Source organism: Pantherophis guttatus, chromosome 3 (genome assembly GCF_059756535.1).
Source record: "Pantherophis guttatus breed Tessera chromosome 3, ASM5975653v1, whole genome shotgun sequence".
In the NCBI taxonomy this organism is placed as follows: Eukaryota; Metazoa; Chordata; class Lepidosauria; order Squamata; family Colubridae; genus Pantherophis; species Pantherophis guttatus.
The window spans coordinates 93,006,538-93,031,042 of NC_142065.1; the positions used below are offsets into that span (position 1 = coordinate 93,006,538).

The 24,505-nt window shown below is 45.0% G+C and overlaps 1 protein-coding gene across 2 annotated transcripts in view; it reads left to right on the plus strand.

Annotated features, from left to right (window-relative positions):
- The window catches only part of DENND1B (DENN domain containing 1B), a 196,729-nt gene that overhangs the window by 22,711 nt on the left and 149,513 nt on the right, over nucleotides 1-24,505 (plus strand). The gene's annotated exons all lie outside the window — the stretch shown is intronic.

Here is a 24,505-nt window from a genome sequence, read left to right on the forward strand (position 1 = left end):
TGCAACTTGAGCACGAAAAGCTGAAGGAGAGAGCAATGTTTCAGCACGCATCTATGGAGAGCTCTCAAGGCTGCCTGCCCAGAAGGGAGTGCAGACCTTGAGCAGCAAGGGCCACAAACAGTGGATCTCCCCCTGCTTGGCTGCCTGCCTTGTAAAGAGAGCAGCCTCGGGATAGTGGCCGGCTTCCAGGCATTTGGACAGTTGCAAGACTGCTGAATTTTCTGAAAGGCTAAAGTGCTTTCCATTAAGAGACCCTCTAAGGCTCAGGAGAGTGCTGAGAAAAGATTGCAGAAGGCCTTAGAAAAACAGGTTGCTAAAGAGGCCTTAGAGGCAGAGAAAAGGCAACATCTCAGCCCCATAGGGGATAGAGAGATCATTGCTAATCCCTTTCCTGACCAGGCAATGGGGGCTGCTGAACTGGATCTAAGTCAGATGTCTGAACCAAGCCCTTCTACAGGGTTCAGTCCTATACATTCCCTTTCACCTCTGCCTTAGGGTAGAGAGGTGAACAGGAGTGGCAGGCCCCCACCCGAGGAGTCGTTCACTTGGACAGCGGCGGGGATCCGCCTGGCAGAGGATTCTGGTGGGGATATTTATTTATTTATTTATTTATTTATTTATTTATTTATTTATTTGATTTTTATACCGCCCTTCTCCCAAAGGACTCAGGGCGGTGTACAGCCAAAGATAAAACAAGTACCCATATAAAATTTAAACACAATTTAAAAATACATTAAATAATTTGGCCCTGACGTCATTAAAACAAAAAACAACCCATTAAAATTAATATTCAGGCCAACCCAGCTTGTTGGAACAATAATGTCTTGAGGGCATGGTGAAAGGTGTGTAAGTCAGGGATCATCCGTATCTCCAGGGGCAATTCATTCCAGAGGGCGAGTGCTCCCACAGAGAAGGCTCTCCCCCTGGGTGTCGCCAGTCGACATTGTTTGACCGACAGTACCCTGAGGAGTCCCTCTCTGTGGGAGCGCACTGGCCGGTGGGAGGCTATCGGTAGCAGAAGGCGATCTCGTAAGTACCCAGGTCCTAAGCCATCAAGCGCTCTAAAGATGGTAACCAACACCTTGAATCGCACCCGGAAGACCACCGGGAGCCAGTGCAGCTTGCGCAGGAGTGGTGTTACATGGGAGCGCCCATAATCACCTGCGCGGCCGCATTCTGGACCAGTTGGAGCCTCCGGGTGCTCTTCAAGGGGAGCCCCAGCTAGAGAGCATTACAGTAGTCCAGACGGGAAGTGACGAGGGCATGAGTGACTGTGCGCAAGGAGTCCCGATCCAGAAAGGGACGCAACTGGTAAATCAGGTGAACCTGATAAAAAGCCCCCCTGGCCACAGCCGTCACATGACCTTCTAGAGACAGCCGCGCATCCAGGAGGACATCCAAATTACGAACCCTCTCTGAGGGGGCTAAGATCTCACCCCCAATAGTCAGCGATGGCACCAGCTGGCTATACCGGGATGCCGGAAACCACAGCCACTCGGTCTTGGAGGGGTTGAGTCTGAGCCTGTTTCTCCCCATCCAGATCCGCACGGCCTCCAGGCACTGGGACATCACGTCAAGGGCATCATCGGGGTGGTCCGGGGTGGAGATGTACAACTGAGTATCATCAGCATACTGATGGAACTTCACCCCAAAACCACAGATGATCTCACCCAGCGGTTTCACATAAATGTTGAACAGGAGGGGCGAGAGGACCGACCCTTGAGGCACCCCACAAACAAGGTGCCTCGAGGTCGACCTCTGTCCCCCTGCCAACACAGACTGCGTACGGTCAGAGAGGAAGGAGGAGAACCACCGCAACATGGTGCCTCCTACTCCTAACCCCTCCAACTGGCGCAGCATGATACCATAGTTGATGGTATCAAAAGCCGCTGAGAGGTCTAATATCAACAACCAATGCGACCAATGCCGTTTCTGTGCTGTACCCAGGCCTGAAACCCGACTGGTACGGATCTAGATAAATAGTTTCATCCAGGTACTGGGGAAGTTGTCGCGCCACCACATTCTCAACAACCTTCGCCACAAAGCGAAGGTTGGAGACTGGATGATAGTTTGCTAATACAGCCGGGTCCAGGAAAGGCTTCTTGAGGAGGGGTCTCACCACCGCCTCTTTCAAGGCGGAGGGAAGGAAACCCTCACTCAAAGAAGTGTTAATAATCTCCTGGAGCCAGCCTCGTGTGACCGCCCGGGAGGCCAGCACCAACCAGGAGGGACACTGGTCCAATAAACATGTGGCAGCACTAAGCCTACCCAGAATCCTGTCCACATCCTCGGGAGTCACAAGGTCAAACTCCTCCCAGATATGCCACAGATGGTCAGGCAAGAGTAACTCACTTGTGAAGGTTCAGATTCCGGCAGCGGTATTAAGATCTTACTGCTGGTGGGTATCCGACCTCATGAACAGGGTTTGTGTTTTCAGGGAACAGGATTGTCTGATCATAACCACAGACACCAGCCTGGGAGGCTGGGGAGCCCATTGCCAGAATTTCGTGGCACAGAGAAATTGGTCACGGGTGAATTTATGCCAAGACATAAATTGGTTGGAGTTGAGGGTGGCTCGAATAGGCTTCAAGGAATTCAGGGAACAGATTGCAGGCCATCATATCCTCCTCACCAACAATGTGGCCACAAAGGCACACATAAACAGACAAGGGGACACTCGGTCGAAGTTGCTCATGACAGAGATGGAGGGGCTGTGTTGCTGGGCAGAGAAGAATGTACGATCCATCAGAGTGGAGCACATTTCGGGCTCAGAAAATTGGCAGGCAGATTGGCTTAGCAGGGCCACCATAGACCATTCGGAGTGGCAACTGCACCCAGACTTGTTCAGGGAGATATTGGAACAGTTTGGTCAACCAGTTCTGGACCTTTTTGCCTTCCCTGCAAACAGCCAACTCCCGGTTCCCAGCACTGGGGTTGGAGGAAGTCAATGACCTTCGTTGCCCATGGCCCCAGGGACTTCTATATGCTTTTCCACCCCTGGCATTGATCCCGAGGATGGTCAACAGGATCTTGCATGAGAGGGCAGAGGTGATACTCATAGCGCCTCACTGGCTCAGATGTCCGTGGTTTGCGGATCTGGTCAGCCTGTTGATTGCCAAACAGGCTGGCAGGGTCTCCCTCAGCCAGGGTCCCATTTACCACTTGGATCCACAATGGCTGCACTTGACCGCGTGGCAGTTGAGCGGAGCGGAACTTCTCCTCCAGTGTCATACGGACGATCCAGGCTGTGAGACGAGTTCCACTACACGGATATATAACGCTACCTGGAGGATTTTTTTCTGAGTGGTGCACCAAATGGACCATTGAGCCCACGATGGTATCAGTCCCTCAATTATTAGACTTCCTTCAGGACGGCCTAGAGAGAGGGTTAGCTCCGGCTACTATCCGCAGACAAATAGCAGCATTAGCCTCAGTTCTGTCCTGTGGGGCGCGGGAGTCTGTGGCACACCACCCGGAGGTGAGGAGATTCCTTTGAGATGCCACCAATTTAAAACCACCAGTGGTGCACTGATACCCCATTTGGGATCTCTCTAAGATGTTGCAGGATCTCACCAAGGCACCCTTCGAGCCCATTAGAACTCTACACTTAAGTTTTCTAACGTACAAGGTGGTCTTTCTAGTGGCCATAGCATTGGCCAGGAGGATATCGGAGCTGGCCGCACTCTCTGTAAGGGAAGATTTATGCATCTTCTACATGGATAGTGTGGTGTTGAGGCTGGACCCAGCCTTTATGCCCAAGATCAACTCCTGATTTCATCAAGCACAGAAGTTGATTTTGTTGGATTTCTGTCCCAATCTGTCTCACTGCAGGGAAAGGGACTGGCACACTCTGGATATGGGGAGGGCCTTACATATCTATATAAAAAGAACAAAGGCATTCCGAAAAACGGAGGCACTTTTTGTGTCATTCCAAACAGCTACGATGGGGCAGAAGGTTTCGGCATCGATGGTGGGCAGGTGGCTTTGTGCGACCATTGCCAAATCATATGACTTGCAGGCCCTGCCGAGACACAGGGCACTTACAGCACACTCTACCAGGAGTGTGGCTACTATGGCAGCCTGGGCGACGCAGGCTTCGGTGGAGGAAATTTGTTGGACGGCAACCTGGTTGTCGCTGTAGCCTTTTATCAGGCACTACCGGCTGGACTCTTTTGCCTCGGCCGAGGCCGCCTTTGGCAGGAGAGTCCTTCAGCAAGTACTGGGGACAACCGATGAGCATGACCAGACAGATACTCACCCGTGAGGACAGCCAGCTTTGGTTTGTCCCATGCCTGGAGTCTCAAGTCCCCTACCTGGAAAAGGGGTGTTGGTCCTACCTTATACACCCCTTTTTCAGTAGGGGACAAGAGCCTCACCCTAAGAGGGGTCTGGTCCAGGGTATCCTTGGGGTGTCGTTGCAGGTACGACTTCCAGAGACCTCGCTGTGACATTGTCAAAACTGGAAGCGTCAGCAGAGGGTGTCTCTTCAGTTTAAACTCAGACTATAGAGCTATAGGACAAGAGTCAACCCATGCCTGGAGTCTCTCGTCCCGTAAGGTAGTTAAGTAAAGAAGTTTCAGAGATGACGTAATTGGGTTTTTATTAAGCTCTCTTGAGGTAATCTGTTACTTTCTTGGGGGATTTGTACCAATAAAAGGTGAGAACCTAGGATGGTTCACCGATCAGTATAGAAATCACGTTTTATAATGCCTAATGCTGGAATCTGAGATGAGACATTTCATATTCAAAGAGCCATTCAAATGTAAAGCTTATAAAGTGATTTTGAATACAGGTAGTCCTCAACTTATGACCACAATTGAGCCCAAAATTTATGTTGCTAATTGAGAAATTTGTTAAATGAATTTTGCCCCATTTTACGAGTTTTCTCGCCGCATTTGTTAAGTGAATCACTGCAGTTCTTAAATTAGTAACATGACTGTTAAGTGAATCTGGTTTCCCCATTGACTTCGCTTGTCAGGATGTCGCAAAAGGGGATCACGTGACTGTTCTATTTTAATTGTAATCTTTAGTTCCTTCTACTTCTCTGTAATATCCAAATTTTTAAGCCTTACTTTATTTCCCATGAAAAGAATTCTTTATAATTAATTGCAGAATCTTATTTGTTGTATCTGGACCTTTAAACTATTTGCAACTTTCTAAAATCAAAGTTTTAATCACTCTTTAGCTGTTTACTCCAGATTTTTTAAAGTCCTTAAACTTGCATTTAAAATTTCTTTCACTAAGGATAGAAGAAAACTCACCCAATGCTGTAAATATAAAATATGACAATCCAAAAGCTGAAAAACAGTTAAAAAACAATTTGTGAAAGTGATTAGAAAAAGAAGTACGCAAACCCAGTGTCCTTTTTAAGGCACCGACTGCAATTTGAACAAGATGGCTATTGTCTCGTCTCCCAGAGCTTTAAACCTGCAGGAGACTGTTGACTTGTGGTCTCTTTGCAAGGAGCAACTTTCTGAAGCATTTGTGAGTGATCTCAAGTCTTGTCCAGAGAGGAATAACGAAGTCTATTCACTGTCTTTCTTTCCTCCTTGCATTTTGCAGAGCCATTGCATAGCCTATCTTCCATTTTTTGCCCAGTCTGGTATTCACCTTTCCTGCAGGGAACTTCATGTGTCTGCTAAAATGTAACCTAAGTGTAATCAGGAGAGGGGTCTCTTTAGTTCCATAGAAACAAAGAAGCCCTGGGATCTCTTAATTTAAAGATTTTGAGTCTCTTTGATTTTTTCAAACTAGATACAGTATGAACTGAGTTCCTTAAATCTTCTTGCCTCAAAAAAGCGCCAAAACTCTGCAGAACTTTAAGCTTGTTTCTCCATGTATGGCTGAAGTGCCTGGACAGCTTGTTCTAAATATCATAAAATATAGGCCTATCACTTGATAAAATGTTTACATTTTCTTTAATATCCCAAGCTAAAGTTACAGCGGCACATTATTCTTCAATTTACAAAAACCTCATCATTTTTGATGATGCAATAGTGGAGTATATCCCATTCCAGTTTTTAAACATTTTAGTCATTATTTTGACTCATAAAAGCTTTAAGATTTTTTTAAAAGTGTCTTCCCTTAAAATTTAAAGTTAGAGAAAAACATTTTTCCCATGACATATAGTTTAAATTTTATAGTGAGTACCTTTTAAAAGAACACCAATGCAAGTACTTGCATCCTGATAAAATCCATGTATTGAGTCTTAAAAAAATTAGTGCCATATTGTTTAAGGCCTATATCTTTTAAAGTTTTCCCCTATCTTTCTGCTTAAACAATGGAAAGTTTTTCCGTATGTTCAAATAACATCTTCATCAGGTTCACAACAGGATACCTTAGTTAATTTTCAGTTGAGTGCCTGATAGGATTTTCTTTTTCTGGTTGGTTGGGTGAAAGTCTAGACACTGAGAGATGAGGCTTTACTAGGGCCTCACAATATAGTTATTGTGAATGTTAAGTAGAAGCAGCATCCTCTGATGTACAGATTCCCTGCCCAAACCAGAAGTACAAAGACATAGCTTTTGTTCCAAAGGAAAAGGACTAATCTAAATGCTGCACAGTGTGAAAAACTTTTTATGCAAGAGGGGAGAAGAACTTGCCTTAGGGGTGAGAGGTCAGGAGTTTAACCTTTGACCGTAAAATAAGAGATCAGCAAAGAGTGGGATGAACAAGGCCAGGGAAAATCCTCTCCAAGTACTTTGGGTATTGTTTACTGAAAACGGGTCAAGGAAATGATTGTCAGGGTGGTTATGTGAATTCTCATGAGAGGCATGATTTCTATTGACTTTGAATTTCTTGTGACTTGTGAAGATTTCTTCTCTTCCTCTTTTAGTGTAAGGAAGAGCAGAGGAAATTTTGTCCCTTGGTCTTTAGTTTAAGTATAATTATTAATTATTTTGGTTTTACACCAGTTTTCCTCCTGAAGTAATGCCAACATCTCTTTGCGTTTCTATGGATTTTTGTGCTTTGTGCTAATTAACTATTCAGGATAACTACATTTATTCCTAGGATTTTTTTCCCCATTGGTAGAAAATGGTATTACTCCTTGGCTCTTTTTAGTTAACAAACTACATTATGAATGTTTTTCAGATAATTTATTTGGCAGACAGTGGGAAGATTGTCCTTAGTTAACACAGAGATCTTTGGGTGGTCATTGTTATTGTACACCAGGGAAGAGCTGTTCTCAGTTGTAATGTTAAGGAAATTAGGACATTTTTCTCTCTGATTTTGTTTTGGCATTAAAAGTGCTCTGGAACTTAGTTCCAATCCAATTATATATGATAGAACTGAGTGTCAGTTAATAGACAGATATCGACATAGTCAGATTTACTGGTCTAAACTAATCATTATTCTTTTTCTTCTTAAGTATATATAAATTAAATATACTGTATATGAAAGTTATTTTTGAAGTTGTTGGCTAGATGAATTGTGTGGTTTATTTTTTTGTCTTCATCTATAATTTTTAATAGGAACCCACAATCTTATTTTAGATGAAAATGTAGCATATATTTCTGTACACATAACATATATTTACAAAAATATATGCTACATTTACATCTAAAATAGCATATTTTACCATATATTTTATAAAAATATATGCTAAGAGTTGTGTAATTCATTTAATCTTAGAATCTCAAATATGAACTATTTTTTTAGTAAATGATTTGAGCTTTTTCTCACTGCATGCATAAGATTTCTGTGTTCTGAGTTTGAATGAAATAATTAAGACATGAAATCTGTTTTATCTGAAATAAAAGTAGATGAAGATGAACTTAGTTATGGAATTTATACATTGCTCCATTCTGTCACGATTCTGGGTGGCTCATGGAATGATTCATATGTCCCAATTCTTTTTTTCCTGACTTGCTAATTCTTTCAACCGTTTTAGGCAGTATTTTTTTAAACCAGAAAATAAATTGGATTTATTCTAAAATATAAATGGTATTTGAACAAAATTTGTTTTGATTTGTTTTTAATTAAAATTAACTATATTCTTGCTATTAGACATTAATCAAGGATTTAAATAAATATTTCTCCTAGTCTGTCACACTACAATTACAATTCAGATGATTTGGGCATTATATTATTTTGTTTTAGATATTGCAGAAATTAATATATTAAGATATTAGGTGGTCTTTTCAACTTTATTAAAACCACTGAAAATCATAACCATAAATTGGAACCATTGAAAGCAGTAAATATGGGATGTGTGATATGTGCTGCTTTCCTGACATTCACCTCCTTCTGGCAGCCACTCTGCCTTCTCACAATTTCAGGACTTTGACTAATAGCATAGATTGTATGTTGGGTTACTTGGATTGGGAAATGTGGCTATTTATACACTTGACATTTATTTACCTCCACAATCTGAAAACTCTGGGAAATATAAAATGTTCATAATATATCATTTTTAAAAATTCTGAAAACAGAAATAAAAATAGGATGACTACTCACAGTTCCTTATAAGGGTCCAACATCACAATAAGAGCAATGTGCATGTGGATCAGAACCGCAAGGGAGAAGGCCTACAATTTAGCCTAATAGCATATTTCCTTTAAAATATCTTTTTTAGCAGTTGGAATAGCACTGATTATTTTTTCTGCAACAACCCTGTTAACCTGTTTTCTTTGCTTATCAGAAGTTTAGTGTTGCCTTTAAAGACTGGTATGCGAAGCACGTCAAAACATAGATTTTCAGCTATGTTGCCTGTCATAGATAAATCAATACTTAAATGTATGTGGAACAGCATTTAATTTTTTCCCCCTTGTGCTCACATGGAAGGCCCTTGGGACAGATGGCCCCTCACTGTTGATGGTTCGACCCACAGCTTCAGAGGAGTGTGAAGAAAAGAAATTGCTTTCTTTGTCAAGGTGTTTTCAATTCAATTCTCACCCATTAGCCCTGTTTTGTTAAGTTTTGAATTACTCCATCAGGTGACTGATGAGTGTATTTCCCTCTCTTTGGCTATTGAAATAGGTTGGTGTAAAATGGAAAAGGAAAATCAAAAATCAAGTTTTCAGTTATTGATTACTAAAATGTCTTTAATCTGTCCCCTGGCTTGATATATTTGAACTGTAAAATAATATTAAACGTAAATAGAATGCAAAAAATGAAAGCTTAATAGTAGACTTGTATATTTAAAGTAAAATACATATTTGAAACACATAAGTAGGAATCAGTGGACATTATTTTAAATGTTATTATGATTCTCTATTTTGATCGTGATTTTATATTTAAATTAGTAGAGACTTTAAATACCTCTTTGTACAAGTAAGAAACCCTAGATTCTCAAGTTAAATTCCTAGTGGGATCACAGGGCTGCAAAATAAAATCTGATACAGTTGGTAATGTCACAATCAGAGTGGTTTGAATTATGCTATCCTGGATACTCCCAGAATGGGAATTGATCTATCGGATCAGATTTGGGTTTTAGTGTCAGCTAAGTTCCCCTGTGTGTCCCTGCATTACCTGTTTTAAGAAACAGAGGGTTTCCATTTCCTTCATACAAAAAATGAAATAAAATAGTCATTATTGAAAAATATCTTTTAGAAAGGATTTTCATGTTAAAAAAGTCAGAAAAGAAAATTTCAGACAAAATACTTATTTTAGCAACAATGTTACAACAACAAAAATACAATGTTTTTAGCATTTCAGTTTCAGAACTGTTTCAGTTTCAAAACTTCTAGGTAATTGATAAAATGTCTATTAAAATTATATATGTAAATACAATTTTCAACAGAGTTTTGAGGAGTAGTTTTGCAGCCATTCAACCCAGGATAAATTTAAATGACCTTTGATGTGCTATTGATGTGCTATTGTAAAAAGCTTGCAGGTAGTTTTTGACTTATGACCATAATAGAGCCACGAATTCAGGTTGTAACTCATGGCGGTCGTTAAGTGAATGACATAGTTGTTAATTGAACCAGTTTTCACCAATTGACTTTTTTTTGCCAGAAACCAGAAGTAAACACTGGAAACTAGCAAAAAAAAAATTGCTGAAAATTATGGTAATATGACTCTGGAATACTGTAAAAGGCCAAAATACAAGTAGGTTGCCAAGTACCCAAATTCGATCATGTGACCAGGGGTAATATGTCTGTTGGGGGGAGCATTGGATCTTTGAAAACAAGTCCTAAGTAGCTCTTGGGAGGTCGGTGGGAACTTTGAATAGTCACTATGCAACCAGTCATTAAGCAAGGACTACCTGTGTAAGTTTTTAAATGATATATGATTCTGCAAAAGTCCATTCTGATTATTTCTTGTCTTATGTTCAGGTTCATTTTTATGCTTTTCAACCCTTGTCATGGAGTTTAAGGTTAGGGTTCTGTCATATGTATCCTGTCCTGTATTGAAAGGGAGTTTTCTGGGTGCTGTGCTGTGTAGATTCTTCCTTTTTTTGTGAATGTTCAGCTCCATAAACAGTAATTATTTGCCAAATAAGGGGATTTGACTTCCCAGCATTAAGGCTTTAAAGCACTGAAGCAATTTGAAAGACAATATCTCTTTCCTTCCTCCCCACCTCACAAATATCAAGGCAACATAACTTTGAAACAAGCACACATAGAATTACAATGAGTGTGTGTGTGTCTCTGTCTGTGAACTTTATTTCACATAAGTCAAATGAGAAATAATATGAAAAATGCATACCGTGTTTTCCCAAAAATAAGACATGTCCGGATAATAAGCCCAATCGGGCTTTTCAGTGCATACGATAATATAAGCCACCCCCACAAAATAAGCCCCCCCACCAACTACTTACACACATGTGCAGCCGGTCCCGCCATTTCCTCTGGTTGCTTGCCGCGCAATCAAAGTGAGTTGAGGTGAGGCTGGAAGGGAGGGAAGGGGGGGACATGTCCTCCCCTGCCTGTTCTTCATGCCGGCCGAGCACCCAACACGTCCCACCCCACCCCAATGGCAACAGCAGCCTGGCTGCTTCCCCTCCCCTCCGTCTCTTTATCGAGAGGGGTGGCAGGTGGGACGGGCGAGAAGCAAGATACATAGAGTGAGATGTGGCTCCCCTTGCTGTCTCTTCTCTCCCCCACTAGCCGGGCATGGCAGGGCTCCTGCCCCTTGCTTAGCTATCCGTCCCTTTTAGGGATGCAATTTGGAGGTGGCAGGTGGGGCAGGTGAGAAGCGGGACACAGGTCTTAAATTTCAAGCTCTGTCGCTTTCTTCGCCATTGTGTCTAGGGAAACACGCTGTAAAAGATAACCTTATCATGAGTTTGAGAAGTTTGATTGAACTCACGAGAAGGTTTTCTTTTAGAGCGTGTTTCCCTGGACACAATGGTGAGGAACGCGATGGAGCTGGAAAGGTAAGATGTGCATCCCGCTTCTCACCCGCTCTACCTGCCACCCCCAAATTGCATCCCTAAAGGGGTGGATGGCTAAGTGAGTGGCAGGAGCCCTGTCATGCCCAGCAAGGAGGGGAGAAGAGACAGCAAGGGGAGCCATGTCTCGCTCCATGCGTCTCGCTTCTCCCCTGCCCTAGCTGCCACCCCTCTCGATAAAGAGACGGCGGGGAAGGGAAGCAGCTGTTGCCATTGGGGTGGGATGGGATGTGTTGGGCCGCTTGGCTGGCGTGAAGAACAGGGAGGGGAGGCGACGGCAGTGACGGGACATCCAGTCCCACGCTCGCTGTCTCCTGTACCCCCAAAATAATAAGACCCTCCCAATAATAAGGCCAAGCCCTTATTTGGGGGGGGGGGTGTTTAAAAGAAAATAAGACCCTGTCGGTAAATGCATTGACATAATGCCTTACACTATACATGAGAAAGCCTTAGCTTTCATTTTTTTTTTTTAAATTTGATTTATATGCCGCCCTTCTCCGAAGACTCAGGGCGGCTTACAATGTGCTCAGCAATAGCCTTCATCGTTTTGTATATTTATACAAAGTCAGCTTATTGCCCCCACAAACTGGGTCCTCATTTCACCTACCTTAGAAAGGATGGAAGGCTGAGTCAACCTTGAGCCTTGGCGAGATTCGAACCCTGCAGTAATTGCAGGCAGCTGGTCTTAATAAGCTTAATAACAGGGTGCCTTAAACCCCTGTACCACCAAGGCTCATAAATCAATATTGAGAATAATTTTTTAAGACTATAATCTTTACCCTTGAGAAAACTTTATAGCTACTCAGTCCCATGAACATCTGGAAGAAACTTCAAACATTAATTCTAGCAGATTATTTTCATTGGGGTTTAGAATCCTTAACTTACTGTGTGAATGACAAAATTTGGTGGGTTCCGTCCTTAATCAGCACAGTCCATCAACATTCACAGAAGGAATATGTGGGGCAAGTAATGTTGTGTGCATGATAATATATATCTGGAATTGAATTGAGCATCATAGGGCATCATAGAGGAGCATCATAGAGCATCAATATATATATCTGGAATTGCATTGAGCATCAGTTGAACATCATAGAGAAGCAGAATCACTTCCGTTTACTGGGTGGATTTTTTCTTCAACAATAGACCCTGCCATCTCCTGCTTGATTATTTTAAGTATAGAAGCATAGCTTCAGAAAATTAAAATGATAGTTCTTGAGAACTATCAAGAGGATTGAAATATAATTAAATAGCGGAGATAAGTAGGTAGGTTTGTACTATTTAACAAAGTAGTATTTTAACCCCAAATAAAGAATGGTCCATCAATGAAGATATTCAGTCCAGTTGCATGGCCGTGGCATCTCTGGGATAGATGGTTGGGATAGAAGAATGATCTTGCGTCTATGTCCAAGATGATGCTAACAAACCTCTCTGGCATTTTCTGTTGCCAACCCATTCTCTTTTATCTGGTAAGTACCAGAGTGCCAAAAACAGTGTATAGATGGATAAGTAAACAATCACAAATGGGTTTGCATGAGTCTCTTTTCCTTTTCTATTAACCCTTTGTTATATCCTATTCATCTTCAACAAGTAGGCTGACTCACCACCATGTGTTGCATATGGGGAGGCACTTGACAATGTGGGGTATCTATACCTAGGCATATGAGAATGACAAGAGAGTCTGGGACTCGTGTGCAGTTCCCATTGATTTCTTGTGTTTTATTGTAGCCAAGATTGCACCTTTTATCTCTCACAGCATTTGTCCTATGAAACACCTTTTGAGAGAAAGTTGTAAATGAGTCTAATTCACTCTTTTCAAAACAAACTCATGTAAAAGCTGCAGGATCAGCATTTTTACCTTTTTTTTTTGTAATGTAGAAATAGTTTTTGCAATGAAATACCCGATAATTAATAGTTAAAGATTATTTGCCACAGTTCATTTCTTTTAATAGAACTGATGAGAATGCTCATAAATCAATATATTATATAATAAAATATTTTATAGTGATACTTATTAGGTATGAGAATATTGCTTGCTTGTCTTAGGCATGATCTCATTTTGAGGAATCAAATTTCATTTTTCTGCTTTAAAGTATACATAACTATGAATATTATTTACTCTTGTTTCATATTTGCTGATGCTATTACATTATTTATTAGTTTTTATGTCCTCCAAATCTGTTCAACTCATGGCTGCTTACAAATATAATTAAAGCAGGATATAAAAAAGCAAAAATACAATGAGCAATCGAACAAATATATTACTTATCTCCTAGGCATCACAACTCAAATGGCCTCTAGAAAAGTTTGGTTGTCAGTTTCTTGTGGAAAATAGTCAGGTAGGTCATCCCTGTAACCTGCAGGGGTGATGAAAAGAATGATGTTTGAGAGGCCCAATTGTTAGCTCAGTAGATGAGCAGGGGATCCTTTTCTCTAAATCCTTCATTTTGTAGCCAGGCTAAAAGCATGGCATGTTCAATTTCATCTTTGCGCTTTCTGTGCAATGAACTTTCACCCGATTAAGGTTTTCGTTTTATGGCATAACTAATGGCATTGCAGTGAAAAAGACTTTCCTTTTATGTTCTCAGGGAGCTGAAAATGGCTTTCTATCCGTGGAAATGCTCTAATACAACATGGGGCAAAAGAGATTCACGGTACAAGGTGGAAAAAATGATAGCTCATTTTTTTTTTCAACAGCAAAACAGATACACGGTAACAATATTTCAGAAGTTAGCATCTCTAGTCAAATTAGAAAAATTAAAAGAAATAATATTTCATGGCTTTTGGTAGGGATGGGAAACTTACCTGACTGTACACACATTTTAGAACAAATAGAAACCTATATAAAGTGATTTCACTGATATTTTAAAAAATGTTATTGGGAGAAAGAGATAAATTCTTGTATGGTAGTATCAACCCCCTTGAAAATTTCTACCAAACTGCTCTCAGATTTTTTAAAAAACCTCCATTGCAGGGATGGGTTCTACTTACCTTTACTACTGGTTTGCAACAGAGCCGCGCACGCTTGCTTCACTGGTGCGTGCGCACACTGTTCTGCACATGCGCAGACGCATTTTCATGACGTCAGGGTCAGTGGGCGGAGCCTCCCGCCGGTTTTACTACCGGTGCGAACCGGGGGCAACCCACCACTGCTCCATTGGTACCAACAGTTTTTAAAGTAGTTTAAAAGTATAAGCATAGGGTGAGAGGATGTGTGAGGAAATGTATGAAAGATGCTGCTCAGAAAGTCTGCGAGGGGGTACATAAGATGTGCCATATAGCTCAGGAAAAGTATGAGGGAGTGTGTGAAAGGTGCTGTGTGGATTAAATTTGAGATAGGCTGTGTGAGTTGGGAATGTTGCAAGGGACTACGTGAGAAGTTCTGTATGAGTTGGGGTCTGGTATGAGGATTTGCGGTAATGAATGGGTATACGAAAGGCACAGTACAAGTGCAAAGAGGCTGTAGGAGGTGTATGGATGGGAGAAACTTACCACAATGACTTATGACCTTCCTTGCCAGCTTCCGTATTGGCTTTCTGGGGAAACCAGCAGGCAATCATATAATTGTAAATTATAAATGGCAATCATATGATTGTGTCGAGCTTAGCAACAGGTTGTAAATGTAAACAGGTTGCCAAACACCCAGTTCACAATCACACTACTGGTAGCGGAACAAATGATTATAAGTAGAAGTCTACCTACATTCTTCTTACCATATCAGAAATCTTTTAATTAAGCGGTAAGCTTTTTCTCTGGTGCGCTGCTTGGAGAATCCAAGAGCGTGGGTAACTCCCTCAGTTAGGATAAAACACTGAGTGCCTGTTGCTTTAAAATTGTTGTTGACTCTGCCCACGAGGCCTGGCTGAGGCCCAGTTCCTTTCACTCAGTTGGGATAGCTGCAGTGCCTTTTGCTTGCTCCGCAAATCACCTTAGTTTATTTTATTCCTTTATTTTACCATCCCAGTTCCCTCTCCCTGATCTTTTTTCCTACTGCTTACTGACTAATTTTGTCCGTTCTTCACCTGCGACATCATTCTATTTGTCGGGGCGGTGCGGGGCCTGGAGCTTCAGGCTCCCTGCCCTCGAGTGCTCCTTTGACCGCAGAGCTCTGCACCCAAAGACCGGCATCTCTTCAATCTCCGCTCCCCTGCCTATTGTTAAGCCGCAGAGCTCTGCCTCCCAATCGGCATCTCTGCGAGCGAAATATTCTTGCCGATCTTGCTATTGCTGCTCAGCTGCAGGCGGAAAATATTTTTGGCGGGTCAGCGTGTGGGCCGTTTGACAGCGCTCTCCTCACACCCACTTACTTGCCGCAGAGCTCTGCCTTGCTATCGGCATCTCTGCGCGCCTGGGTGATTGACTGGGTTGCCGGCCACCTCTTAACATCTCGTCACAGCAAGTGCCGCCGGTGAGTCTGCCCGTCTATCCGCAGCCCTTGAGGAAGCCGCCCCGTTTTTGCGCCCCTCACTCAAACTGACTATTGGGATTCTTGCCTGACGTGGGCTCAGATTCCTACGCTGAACAGCCGTCCCGACCGTTCGGGTGAATTACGAACCATTGGCTTCGGCACTGGGGCATATCAACTGACTGGCGGGTATTTTTAAGCCTGCATTCACCGCTACGCGCCATCGCCGGGAATTGTTTCCCGCGCGCGCCATCTTGTCTACAATTCGGAGCACGGCCACGCCCCTTCTCCATTATTCGCTACCTTCATCTACTGCCCAGCGTCAACTGCTCCCTTCAACTGCCAGCCATTTCGTCGTTGTCTCATCAGCCGCCATTTTGTACTTCGTCGTTCGTCTTACTCCATGCTGTTGATCTGCTCTAGACTTTTTTGTTGTTTTCCTTCGCAGAGACTGTCCCAGGGGGCGTTTCACCCACTGCTGTGACCCCCCCACATCTTCCCCCCCACCAAAAAAAAAACCCAATTCAGTGATCTGTTTGACCTTCTTTATCCCATTGATCAGCTTTTCCCTTACAATGGCTGAACACGAACTTTCATCAGATATTGAACAGCCTCAGAGCCCCCCGTTACCCAGCCTGCTGAGTGCTCCTCGCGCACAGGAGCAAAAAAGCACTGTTGCTTCGATCAGGCGCAGGGCAACCTCCAACCACCAGCACAGCCGGCCGTACTACCGGAGGCGGCACCTCCCCCAACTACCGCTGCAGATACGGTTCAGCAGCTACCTCCTTTACCACCACTGTGGGATCCCGTTTGGATCCTCCCACCTTACGGGCAGGAAGCAGGCAGCCTCCAACAGCAGCCTCATGTCTTACCGCCATCCTCGGTTCCACTCGTGGCGCCTACTTCTATCCGTCCTCTGCCTGAGGCCACATTTACACCGACGGCGGCAGGGCTCCGCTTGCCGGAAGGACAGCAACCTACCTATTGCGACTTACAAGCCATGATCTCTGCCACCCTGTCGCGGATGCTGGCATCGGGCCCTCCTGCCTTGGCGCAATCACAGGTGTCGCACACTCGACGTGATCCAACTTGCTCTGCACAGGTTGCTTCCGTTACGTCTTGGGCAGCTGCTGACTCTGGCGATTACTATATCCACGAGTCCGACCACAGCGAGGACTCGCAGTTGGACTATGATGAGGACAGGGATATGGACTTCTCTGAAGATGAAGAAGTTATGCCGGATAAACCCGCCTCCACAGGTTTATTCCAACCCTCTTTATTTAAAGCCTTACTGCATAAGGCCATTGTTACCACGCAGTTGGCCGCAGCTCAGGCACAACCATCTCAACCGAACGATCCATCTCCACATGAAGCACTCTTCGCTATGCCCAAGGCGGATCAGGAATTTATTCCCTGTCCGCAACTTTTCTCTGAAGTCGTCCAGCGGCCCTGGAACCAGCCTGGGTCCCTGGCAGCCCCTAACGGTTTGGATAAAAAGCTATTTTGTTCGGCATCCTCACTCCAAGACCTACTTGCCTTACCTACTGTAGATGCCCGGATCGCTGCCTTGTCCTCTTCTGCACTCCTCTCCAACGATTCGGCGGACGGTCTGCGTTCGGAGGATAAGAGGGCCGAACTTGTTTTCCGCAAGTCACATCAAGCTGCGGCCTGGGCCATCCGTGTGGCTACGTTGGCCTCATTTTTCAATCGTGCAGCGTTGATCTGGCTTCGCCAGCTTCAGGAGCGTCTTCTCCCCGACGACAGGTGCTTCCATCAGGATGTAAACAAATTAGTGGCCGCCACAGAGTACTCCGCAGACGCTGCCTTAGCTGCGGCTCGTTTTGCCTCTCGCAACCTTGTGTCTACTGTTACGTCCTGCCGCCTCCTCTGGTTGAGATCCTGGAGGGCAGATGCCAAGGCTAAATGGCGTCTAGCGTCGGCTCCATATAAGGGCTTCACTCTTTTCGGAGAGGCGCTGGATCCCATCCTCGTAGAGGATAAAGACAAAAGGAAGGTCATGCCGTCTTCCTATCGCAGGACCGACCGTCGCTCCTCTCCCTACGGCCAACGATCGTCCTTTCGGCCCAACCCTGGGACCAGTGGCTCCGCTCCCTACCGTCCGTCTTCTTTCTCCTCCGACCGTTACTCGGACTGCGCTGCCTTTCGTGACCATGGCAGGCGCCAACAGCCGTCCAAACGCCCCTTTCGTGGAGCCGGCTCTCGCTCCTTCAGACGAGGCAAGTGACTGGTCCGACCATCCCATAGCCGGCCACCTTGCCCACTTTATCCACCAGTGGGAACTTTCAACGTCAGATGCGTGGGTCCTTCAAACGATCAGGCTGGGGCTGACCTTGGAGTTTCTCTCCCTCCCTCCCAGCCGATTTATTCCCTGCCCCGTCTCTCACAACCCTGAGAAAAGGCGACTAATGTCCGAGGAAATACAACATCTGCTGGACATACATGCTATAGAGCCGGTTCCCGCAGAACATCGTGGGACCGGTTTCTACTCAATATTTTTCCTCGTTCCGAAAAGCTCGGGGGGCTGGAGAGGAATTTTGGACTTGAAAGAACTGAACAAGTGGATATTGTACCACCGTTTCAAAATGCAGTCCCTTTCCTCAATTTTGGGATGCATCCGGAGGTCGGACATGATGACATCAATCGACTTAAAGGAGGCCTATCTCCACATTCCGGTTCGGCCATCCCATCGCCGATTCCTCCGTTTTTCTTATGCCAACCAGGACTTTCAATACAGAGCGATGCCATTCGGACTGTAGTCTGCTCCCCGCACCTTCACAAAGGTCCTTGGTGTGGTAGCGGCATTGCTCAGACTCGTCCCGATCAGAGTACTTTGTTACTTGGACGACATCCTAATACTGTCACCGTCCCGGCTTCGGGCTCTGCAGGATCTACAAGCAGTGTGCGACTGCCTGCAACGTCACGGTTTTTCTCTAAATCTGGAGAAGAGCCAATTGCATCCCAATACGCGTATCCAGCACCTTGGGACCATCATCGACTCGGACTCGGGACATGTTTTCCTTTCTCTGGAATGTCAAATAAGCATAACAACCATGATTTCGCAGTTCTGCTCTTCTCCCAGGGTTCCCATTCTGACTCTGTCCCAGCTCCTGGGCAAACTCATTTCATGCATCAATATCGTGCCCTGGGCGCGTCTGCATTCCCGCCCCATTCAGTGGTTCCTTCTCCCTCTACAGAAGTCCCTGGGCAGCAACTCCAGAAGGAAAGTACTCCTTCCTCGATCGATACAGCGGTCCCTCCGTTGGTGGGCCTTCCTGGCATTGAAGAAGGGCTCTCTTTTCCAGGAGCCACACCGGGTGACGGTAATGACAGACGCGAGCCTCGTAGGCTGCGGAGCGCTTCTATCCACCAAGGTAGTTCAGGGACGCTGGTCTCCAAGGGACCTGAAGAACGACATAAATTGGTTGGAATTGAGAGCGATTCACCTAGCGCTCCACTTCTTTCAAGCCGAGATAGAGGGGTGACATGTGCTTGTCTTGACCGACAACACCACGGCCAAGGCACATGTCAATCGGGAGGGCGGCACCCAGTCCAAGCCGCTTCTAGACGAGGCAATGTCACTTCTTTCCTGGGCGGAGAAACATGTGCTATCCATCATGGCTCAGCACATTTCCGGGACGGACAACACCCAGGCGGACTGGCTGAGCTGTTCACGAATCGACCACGCCGAATGGCAGCTACACCCTTCCCTCTTTCAGGAGCTATTGGACAAGTTCAACGCTCCGCTTGTGGACTTATTTGCCAGTCCCCACAATACTCACCTTCCCCGCTTCTTCACCAGGTTTCCCTGTCTGACTGCGGAGGGAACAGATGCTCTCCGTTGCAAGTGGCCCCCAGGACTGTTGTATGCCTTCCCTCCCATCCCTCTCATCCCCAGAGTACTGCAGAAGATTCTTGCGGAGGGCGTGGAGGTTCTCTTAGTGGCCTCACACTGGCCTCGACGGTCGTGGTACGTGGACCTGCTGGACCTGTCCGTTTCCCGTCCCTGGAGGATACCCCAGGATCGCATCTCTCTTTGCCAGGGGGTCATTCGTCACCCGGAGCCACAGTGGCTCCAGCTGACCATCTGGCATTTGAGAGGGCCCTTCTCCTGAGGGACAACCTGCCAGGATGTGTAATCACCATCATGCAGGCTTCCCGTCGCAAGTCTACAAACAGAATCTACGACGCTACATGGAGGGCTTTCCACCGCTGGTGTACCACGCACGACACAGATCTGTTCTCCGCCTCCGTCTCCACCCTCCTTACCTTTCTACAGAAGGGCTTTGACAAGGGCCTTGTGCCCAATACTCTACGCCGACAAGTGGCGGCTCTCAGTACAGTCCTCTTGTCAGCATCGCCTGTTCCCTTGGCCCAGGACCCAAAGATCCAGACTTTTCTCTGGGGTGCCACTAATCTCCGTCCACCGGTTGTACACCGGTACCCGACGTGGGATCTTCCCTTGGTCCTCAGGGCTCTGATGTCCGCACCCTTCAAGCCCTTATCTTCCACTGGCCTGCGCTTTCTCACCTTGAAAGTGGTGTTCCTCATTGCTATTACTTCTGCCCGGCGAGTATCTGAGCTGGCGGCCCTTTCCGTCCGCCCGGACCTTTGTATTTTTCACACCAACCATGTGATACTTCGACTGGACCCTTCCTTCTTGCCGAAGGTGAATTCAATGTTTCACCGCTCTCAAGAGCTTATCCTACCGGACTTTTGTCCTGCGCCTCGTCATCGGCGCGAAGCTCAGTGGCACACTCTGGATGTCCAGAGGGCGCTCCGACATTACACAAAACGTATTGCACCTTTTCGCAAGTCAGAAGCATTCTTTATCTCCTTTTTGCCTGGGTCAATGGGGCAAAAAGTGTCTTCAGCAACGATCGGATGATGGCTCAAGGCGTGTATCGCTAAGGCATACGCACTCCAGAAGAGGTCGCCGCCGAGCCGCATCCTTCCACACTCGACGAGAAGTGCATCCACCACCGCGGCCTGGGCTATACAGTCTATCCTGGATGTTTGCCGCGCAGCAACATGGACATCTCTTACACCATTTATTCGTCATTATAAAGTTGACTCCTTTGCCTCGGCTGAGGCGTCCTTTGGATGGCGTGTTTTGCAATCTGTCATTTCTGACTCGGCCTCTGGGGAGCACCCAGTTTCCCACCCCTTTTGAAACTTGCTTGGGTATGTCCCACGCTCTTGGATTCTCCAAGCAGCGCGCCAGAGAACGAACGTTACTTACGTGAACGTTGTTTCTGGGCGCGCTGCTGGAGAATCCAACCCTCCCATATATTGGCCTTCATTGTGTATTCACCTGGATCTACTTGTGGACCATCTTCGTGAAAGAAACTGAGCCTCAGCCAGGCCTCGTGGGCGGAGTCAACAATTTTAAAGCAACAGGCACTCAGTGTTTTATCCTAACTGAGGGAGTTACCCACGCTCTTGGATTCTCCAGCAGCGCGCCCAGAAACAATGTTCACGTAAGTAACGTTCGTTTGTTTTGTTTTTTCAAACAGGATAGAGTTTTCTCATTTTTTTAAATTGAGGCTCTCTATTTCTTGAACAGTGTAATCAGAATAACTAACTTTTCCACTCTAGTAATAATACGTGAACATATATGTATACTTTTTTTGGCCAGGTAATTTTTTTAATAGGCTTCATATTAAATTATAAGAATAAAAATTTGATTTGTTCTTTATACAAAAATGCCTTTTCTTAGTGATATGCATGAAAGTATGCTATCAAGAATCTACAAAACTAATATGGATATTTACATATTGTCTTTAATCTGATTCATTTTAAATGTCATACAGCAAATATTCTTCTTCGAAATGATGATCCTTTTTATTAAGCTTCTATGTTTTGAACTGTTCTTTCTTTTGATTATGATGGGTGCCTGGCAAATATTGCTTGCTTTCTCTTACTTTCCTGTGCTAGCATCTATTCAAGTTCTTAAGGCTTTTATCTATTTAGAGATAGGATTCTAAGATTCCCTCCTAATCTTGGATATGTCTGATACTAATTCTCAAAGCCTCTAATATGTACCTTTCATATGAAATACATGAAATGGCAAGAACATTTTAATTTGAAGTGCAGGAATGTTCAAAGCTAGAATAATTAATTCTTTTTAATGTATATGATTAATACTATCCTCTTCTTTTGTCTTCTTTGAAACTAGAAAGTAATACAGGTAATCCTTTGGCTGCATTGGCAACTTGGACTAGGATTTATATTGCTAAGCGATGTCATAAAGCACAATGTCATGTGACCATTTTACTTAGTGACTGAAATCCTAGCAGTCCCAGTTGCTATCATAACCCCAGGACGGTGCAGATCATTAGTTGAGACCAGCAAATGAGAGCTATGGGCTGTAAGACAGGGCCTATAGGTGGGCACTAGAGAGTGTGGCACTTGGCAAAACATGGGGCTTGAAGTGGTATTCCTTGGTGGTGGTGGCCTTCAACAGTCTCAGCCTGACCCCAAGTTTCTACTTTAGGCCCAGCATTAACCAGAGCGCTGCTCCAAGCACTGGCTGTGGGAAGCCCCAAAATGGCCAGCCTCAAGACCCAACTATACACATAGCTCAGTGCCACAGCAAACCCCATGTTGACTCAAGCCACATATTCTTTAGCGCCCATTCATAGCTCTCACCTGCCAGCCTGCTTCTCTGGGATTCCTGCTCTTCCTAGGTGAAGAACACACTGAGGGTAAATTGGAGGTGGTGGTGATGGGGTGGTGGCAGGTAGTGGTTATAAATGTAGGTGGGTATGAATTTTTATTATGTAATCACGGGGGCACTGCTAGAGCCAGAACTTTGAAAAAAAAATTTCAGTGCCTTCATAACTTTGAATGATTGCTGAATGAATGAATGGAACTTGAGAACTACCTATAAATTTTTTGATTATGAAGTAATCACAATAGCTAGCCATCCTGTTCTTACATACAAAATGCTGTTGGTATAAGAGCCTATTGTACAAAATAAAAAACAGTGCAAATTATATGTAAAGTTAAAGATTTCTCTGTCAGTCATGTCCAACTCCAGGGCATGGAGCTCATCTCCGTTTCTTGGCTGAAGGAGACCGCGTTGTCCGAAGACAATTTCTGTGTCATATGACCAGCATGGCTATAAGCAAAAGGTGCACAGGACACTTAATCTTCCCACTGAAATGGTACCTATTAATCTACTTGCATTTGCATGCTTTCAAACTGCTAGGTGAGCAGGGGTTGGGGCCCCGTTGTGTGGAGCTCGGTCTCAAACCTGGGCTGTCAGCTCTAGCCATCGTTCCCCCTCAAATTATATGAGGAAACACTAAATAGAAAATACATACTTTATAAATATTCCCATTTTCTCAAATTCATTTTCTTGAAATGTCTGCTTATGAGAAAATGCAAGGTATCTTTTAAAACTATTAATGACAGAAGGCATAGGGATTATGCGAACTGCTGGGGGGGCTGTGTGGAGATGCGTGGGGGGGGGGTTCGGACTGCTTTTTCCTGTCTTAACTTTGGCTGCCTCTGCCATGCGCAGGCCTGATTTCAAGGACCCAGCGTCTTTCTTTCGGGATCAGCTTAATGCATTGTAAGCCGCCCTGAGTCTCCGGAGAAGGGCGGCATATAAATCAAATAAAAATAAATAAATAAAAAAATAAATAAATAAAAAATCTGGAACCTTGACCAGTTCCCATCAGTCCAACACTTCAATGGGCGAGAAAAGTTGGCACGCTCCTGAGCAGAAACCCCCGGGTGGGATGTCCGTCCCGATGGCTGATCCACATAGTGCAGCTTCAACCGCCCCACATCTCTCCACCCAGCCCCCCAGCGGCTCGCAGCCTGCATGGGCACGAAAGGCAAGCATGGTGGTCTAGGATGGAGGCTGTTTCCTGGAAAGGTGATGCGAGAAAGAGAGATGGGCGAGGCATTCCCAATCAGAATTCCAGGTCCAAGGGCCGTGGTGAAAGCCCGCCGCAGAGGCAGGGGCTCACACCATCCAAGAAAACACTTCCGGTGAGGGGCTTCAAGAGTTAAAGTCATGGCACTTTTGCAAGAACAGAGTTCCCCTTGTAGAAAGAAAAGTCTGGGTCTTTTGGCGAGAAGACAAATTCGACATGTTCCTCTGCGCATGGTGGAGGCAGCCAAAGTTAAGACAGGGGAGGGCAGTCTGACCATGTTCTGTTCACAGTGCACTTTATATGAAAAAAAAGAAAAAAGGATCCTACTGCAGACGTACTAACCTGCTCGCACACTTCATCAGACTGTAGGCGGAAAGAGGAGTGCCAAAACACACCATTCTCCATAGTGTAGAAATGGGAGGTGCCAGGCTGGGATATTCCTTGCTCTAGCTCTATGTCCTGAGCTGAAAACTTCTGAAGATCCGCTTCCCTGGTGACATCTCTTCAGTTTTTTTCAGCTCAGCACAGCTCATGGTTGCAGACTTAAGCTCCTGAGCTTTGAGCCAAAAAAATTAATAATTAATTCCCTGGACTTTCTATATTATTTTTCCTTTTTATTTTTCTTTATATTGGAAGTTATTTCTGTTTCTCTTCAGCTTCTGTTTTACTGGATTTCCAGGTACCGGTCAAAGGGGAGCTCTCCGGTCTCTGGATTGAGCGTGGGGGGGTGGCTGTTGTTCTCCCCCCAACCTCCCCTATCTTGTGGGCGGCTGTGAGGGGCTAGCCGGCTGGCTTTCGCCCTGGTCCCTCCAGGTCCTCTTCTGAAGCCTCTCCGAGCTTCACAGACAGCCGTGGGAGCCG